This window comes from Betta splendens, chromosome 22, assembly GCF_900634795.4.
Source record: "Betta splendens chromosome 22, fBetSpl5.4, whole genome shotgun sequence".
Lineage (NCBI taxonomy): Eukaryota > Metazoa > Chordata > Actinopteri > Anabantiformes > Osphronemidae > Betta > Betta splendens.
In genome coordinates this window covers 4,968,847-4,974,846 of record NC_040900.2, presented here as the reverse complement: position 1 = coordinate 4,974,846, position 6,000 = coordinate 4,968,847, and the positions used below count along the sequence as shown (strand labels likewise).

Genomic DNA, 6,000 nt, shown 5'->3' with positions numbered 1-6,000 from the left:
ACACACACACACACACACACACACACACACACACACACACACACGGGTCACAGTCACATACAGAGGCCTGTAATTGCGTTCTGACACTCACAAGGACACTTGCACCCGTTTCTTATTGTAAGTCATGTCTCCAGCGCCAGCGTCTTTACGCGCCCGCGAAGGAATCCGCTCTCAGCCAGAAGACAGGTTCATAATGCTCATATTTCAACCTCGGCGCATCCTGAAGAGAATGTTACCGAATAGGTGTTCTACACCGCTGGGCCCGGCCGAGCTGCTGGGTCTGCAGCGAAAGACGGAAAGGCAGCGTTCAGCGCAAAAACACGTATTTCACATTAACAACCGCTGCTCCGTTACTAAACAAACCGGCTTCTCTCACAGCCGCACCTTTGTTCTCGCTTCACGAGCGGATCGAACTCTCGGCAGCCTGCGGTTCTGTCGAACTGTATCACTGATGCCCTGCTGTCCTGCTTCACCTGTCCAATTCTACTGAGCCACGGGCAAACAGCTGGTCGCCAACGGAAGGAGCGAGGCCGGCTGGAAAACCAGGACAAAGGCTGGAAAACCAGGAGAAGGGCTGGAAAACCAGGACAAAGGCTGGAAAACCAGGAGAAGGGCTGGAAAACCAGGACAAAGGCTGGAAAACCAGGACAAAGGCTGGAAAACCAGGAGAAGGGCTGGAAAACCAGGACAAAGGCTGGAAAACCAGGAGAAAGGCTGGAAAACCAGGACAAAGGCTGGAAAACCAGGACAAAGGCTGGAAAACCAGGACAAAGGCTGGAAAACCAGGAGAAGGGCTGGAAAACGTCTCTGTTCATTCGAGCCTTTCGCTTTCATCCTACAAACCATAACGCGTAACGTGGAGTCCGGCCCTTAATTAGGTCACGTTGTTGTAAATAGGCGCCCGGTGCTAAATAGTTCAACCTCGTCAGGAAGCCACTGACTCTGGAAAGCGCCCGGAGTTTACACTGTACACACGCGAGCGGCAAATAATAGCAAACATCAACACCGAGCAGTAATTGCTCATGCAAGTAATAGAATGAACTGTGAAATGAATGAGAATGGAGGCAGCCAGCGAGGTGATCTGACAAATCAAAGGCATGAACGCATGACTGGTCCGGACCCACACGTGAGCAGCACCAACTAATAGCTGCTCTCCAACGTGAAAATGCTTTCTTTTAATCGTATTCATATTTTGTCCTTTTTGCCGTAATGAGCAACTGATCACTTCGCGTGTGCGATCGCGTCGGCGCCGAGGAGGAAGTCAATCGCTGCTATTCGCTCCAGTTACAGAGCGCGGGTTCTAACATCACGCTCTACTTCTCCACAGCAAATAGAAGGTGTCGCAGATGAAGCGACGCTGTTATAGTGTGTTGAGAGGATTCCTGGCTGTTTTTATACCTCTTCTGGTGGCGCGTGGGGGTGACGGACTGATCTACATCCTGGTTTCCTAATAAAAACCCCTCCGCTTTCCAAGAAAGGAACGTCTGATGCCGTTTCTATATTCACGAGTTCCACGTGTTTCCATTTAGTGCAACTCTCTCCTCAATCATAGTCTTAATGTTCTCTCCAAGCTCCCAAACTTCTGCCTTCAAGGTTCTGTGTATCTCTGCACTCCCACCTTCACCCTCACGTGGGGGAAATGCCGCTCTGTAATACACGACCCGCTCTAATCCTCACTCGCCGCTGAAACCGGACCCCCGGGATCAACCGGTTGGCCCGCGGGCCCTCGCTCCGCTCCAGGTTATTATTAGCCCCTTCCGTAACAGTTGTCGGCGCCCTGCAGCCGGCGGAGACTCCCGCCGTGCTGCGCGGGCGGTCCCTCTCGCTGAGCATCGCACCCACATAGGATTTACTCACCTGCACAGATCAACGGCCAGTCGGCCCCGCGGACGAGTGTTTACACGCGTGTCTGGCTCGCGTCCAGGCGGCGCCGCCAGCGCTCGGCCCGAGCCCTTATCACCGGACGAGCAGCGAGTGTCTGAGAGCTGCCTTCACGGAGCTCAAGTTTGTCCTTGCGCATCTCCGTCCCACCACATCACAGCGGTGGCAGGCCAACAAAGGCTTTTGTAACGCAACAAAAGCTGCGCGCGCAAAAAAAAAAAAGACAAACTGCTGATAGCGTTTTGTTGATGGAGGGGAAAGAAAAGACGGAGGAAAGCGACAAAGAAAGGCTGAGACTGGGTACAATTATGGAAGGAGGAAGTGTGTGTGTGTGTGTGTGTGTGTGTGTGTGTTTGTGTGTGAGTCTGAGTCTGACAGACAGACGGAACATGTTGAATAAAGAGGGATGTGTCGCGCCCGAGCTCCGAGACAGCGCGGCGGTCCGAGATGAATCCAGTGCAGAAAAATATAAAGGGAAGCAGCGACTGTGTGGGCTGCATCGAGATGGATGGATGGAGGGAAGTGGGATGTTGTGTCACCTGCTAGAGAGAGCTGTCTAGCTCCGGCCAGACCCGAGATTTAGGAGCAGCCAACTGCGGAGGGAAGGAAGAGAAGTGGAGGAGGAGGAGAATGGGGGGGGGGGGGTGTAGAGACTCCAGACTCCACCACTTGTTTATCTGCTTTTTCGCTCACAAGTGAAAAACAGGAGAAGCGAGGTGACAACTGGCACTTAACGGCGTCGCCGCGCTGCCTTATCTGAACAAACACGCTGCACGCCGATGCTTTGTGCTGGAAACCGGGTGATTCATCCACGTGGGTCACGCTGAATATGATCAAAGTTGGGCCGTGCGCCGCGCGCTGCAACGAGGCCTCGTGTACATGGGAGGACGCGTCCAGCATCCAGGACGCCGTCGTCCGTCTCCTTCATCGCCTCCTTCCTCGCCTCTTTCCTCGTTTCCTTTCCTTTGCCACCGTCGGCCTCAAAAGGCAGATTGTCAGGACACAGGGGGGAATCGTGCTGTCCTCAGAAATAAACGCCCCCGAGGGAATGTTTTGTCTCATTCGCGTCCGCCTGGTGGACTCCGCGTTCAGGCACTGAGCATGTGCGACGACGGCGCGATGGGGATTTATGTGCGTGTCTCTCCGCAGAGCAGGTGTCTGATTCGCCGGCTCAGTTCAAAAGTGGAGGACTAATGTAAACACTTCGAAAGACGAGCTCGTATTTGTTTTCCTTCTGTAAAGAGCCGCTTAAATATTAATAAAGTCAGCGTAGTGATGTACAGTTCCAGTGTGTGAGCGATTCTCTTATCTGTGTGTGTGTGTGTGTGTGTGTGTGTGTGTGTGTGTGTGTGTGTGTGTGTGTGTGTGTGTGTGTGTGTGTGTGTGTGTGTGTGTGTGTGTGTGTGTCTGTACCACGGGATCAATCCTTGTCTGAACAGTCGTGATCAATGAGGATCCTCGGCCTATCTCTGTCACTCTTCCTCCCCTACTTCCTCTCTTCTTCTTCCTCCTCCTCCTCGTCCTCTCCTACAGGTCTTATCGCTCACAAACACTCATTTCTTTCCCCCGCGACGGCCCGGAAGGCGCACACACACACACACACACACAGCGTGTAAACAAATGCAGGCGTCGTCTGTAGGAGCCAGAGTGGATCCACGCGGTCTCCATTTGGCGGCGACAGGTTCAGCCTGTGCTCCACGAGGACCGGGGGAAGTTGCTTGTCCTCCTGCTGCTGCGGTGTCGGGTTGCTGGAGGCCCGCGGACTGTGGTCCTGTGTGTTATTGTCACCTGTTGGCTGCTGATTAGCGGGGCAGGCGTGGGTGTGGAGGTCAGCGGCGGCTCCAGCTGTCCCGCTCTCGTCCGGGGCAACAACAGGCCCCTCCCATCGTCACGTTGCCGAACCACTGGAGCATCTCCACGGCGACACCCAAGGTGACCTTTAACAAATTAAAAGCATGAAAGAGGAGCCGTGGTGGTGAAAGACCACAGCTTTGGTCGCTGACAAAGACGCTGACCTTCAGTGAAGTTTGGGAAATCAAAACCAATTTAGCAATTTGGCTGTAAAAACTCATAAAACTGTCCCGTCCAACCTCCAGAACCTAGAGTTGAGTTCACTGCAGGATGTCTCAGTTAGAAGAAAAATCAGTACTTAAGACAAACTGACAACTAATATATCAAAGTTGGGCTTTAAGTTGGTATAAAAGATTATTCAAATTCACCTGCTTCCATCTACTGTAGCTGTTGTAAATAAATGATTTCTGTAGACTATAATCTCAAAGCTCCTTTTTCTTTGTGTTATATTATAACCTGTCGTGTTTGAACAATCTGAAATGCATCTTTGTTTCTTTTCCCGTCAAATATATTGTGATGCACGACGCTCGTCCAACCCTCCCGGGGTTTTTTTGGTTCTGGAGAGCCACTTATGTCCACATCAAAAAAAAAAGAAATGAGGCTACATCCATTTTAGCCTGTTTTCAATTACTTTCCCATAAAGACTAAAAACTCTGAACCCAAACAACAGCTACATCTATTTTGTCCTCCTCTGGTTTTGTAAACAGCACAATTAGAAATAAGCGCCGACATTTGGAAAGAATTGCCTCAGTTATAGCTCTATGATCACCTATCAAATGTTTTAGCACAGCCAAGCTCAGGATTTAGTTGCTCTCATTTACATATTTCCCTGTTTTGCGCTTTCAGGCGACTGAGTGAGCGTGAAGCCGTGACTGTGTGAGCGGCTCCGGTTCCGCTGCGCCGAGATGGGGCTCAGTCGTTGAATTTTACGATAGCAAGGTTATCTGACAGATTTAATAGAGCTACAGTTAAATGGGGAGACAACGGAATGTCACCCAAACACATTTGATCAGCTCTGTTAATGTTTAAAGTGGACGTTTAGTTCTTAAAACGTAGTGGTTTTATTTATTGTAAAGATTTCACCCACCATCGTTTCACTTATAGATCATTTTGCCTTATTCCCATAATCTGCAGTTCTCACTTCAGGTAATTTTGGGACAATTGACTAATGTGCAGCCAGTGACAATTACAAATGTACACACAAACAGAGTGCAACGGTGCGTGAACGGATAGGGCGTTCGTCATGTCACATTTATGATATGGGTTAAAATGAATAATAGGTACATTATGTGTTTCTCCCTATATACTCATTATCTACTGCTGTTGCTAGAAGGACATTCATTTTTGTTGAGCTGTGTTCACACCTTCCTCAAAATGTAAATGACCCAGATTCTTGCAGCATGTTTCCTCATGGCTCCTAAACTAGCGAGTCAGAAGAAGTGGCTCCTGTTTGTACCTGCAGCCGAGGGCCCCGAGACAGGCTGCCACCGGCTCCGGGGCCCCTAACGACAGCCCCATTGTCTCCATCACTCTTCAACTCGAAAACCCAAGGCACTCTCCAAGCTCATTGTGAGCGAGCTAACAGCCTGTCTTCAAAGGGGCTAAACGCGTGTTCATTAATTATCTGGATCCTTGTTAATTGGATTAATTGTTGAATGGAAACCGTGTTATTAAAAATGACGAAAACACAAGGGCACAGGGAGCGTGAGGGGGGATTAATATCATTTCTGTTTACTCTCAGGGTCAAACGCACACACGCACGCGCACATGCACGCACACGTGCACATATATTCAGGTATATTGTGCCCGTCTGGCTTCCTCTAACGCCGTGATGCTCTTTCGCACACATTGAAGCTGTATGTGACCCGGTTCAGAAGAACGAGCGCCCGGCAAGGTGCAAATTACCATGCGCACCGTTAGAGATAAGAACTAAACCCATTTTCAAAGCTCGGAATAAATGCCAGATTCTTTTTGATGCAAGCAGTCGGTGACTTTTTCCATCGCTTAAATTCAAAGGAGAAGAAGGGAGGACGAAAAGGAGAAACATAGAGTCGACACCGCGAACAATTTAGCTATCTGTAAGTCACATGAAAAATGGGTTTCTCATTCCTTCTGTCTAGCTACTTACGCTTATCCACCAAATCACTTATCAGTGTTTGACTTCAAGGGATGTTTTATCGTTGTGGCTTTAAGTTAAGCGGCCTGATACCGCAGACCATGTGGACGAAAGGACTAATGCCTCACGTAATTGGTGGCAGTGCGAATGAC

General features: G+C 49.9%; 1 long non-coding RNA gene across 2 annotated transcripts in view; it reads right to left on the bottom strand.

Annotated features, from left to right (window-relative positions):
* Positions 1 to 3,960, bottom strand: part of LOC129603603 (uncharacterized) — an 8,476-nt gene extending 4,516 nt beyond the window's left edge. The window contains exon 1 of one of the 2 annotated variants that reach the window (XR_008693673.1): positions 3,295 to 3,960. This is a non-coding gene — a long non-coding RNA (uncharacterized LOC129603603). Of the gene's footprint in view, positions 2,177 to 3,294 lie in introns of those variants that run through there. The other variant, XR_008693672.1, reaches the window with a different exon arrangement.
* Between the last annotated feature and the right edge of the window lie 2,040 nt (positions 3,961 to 6,000).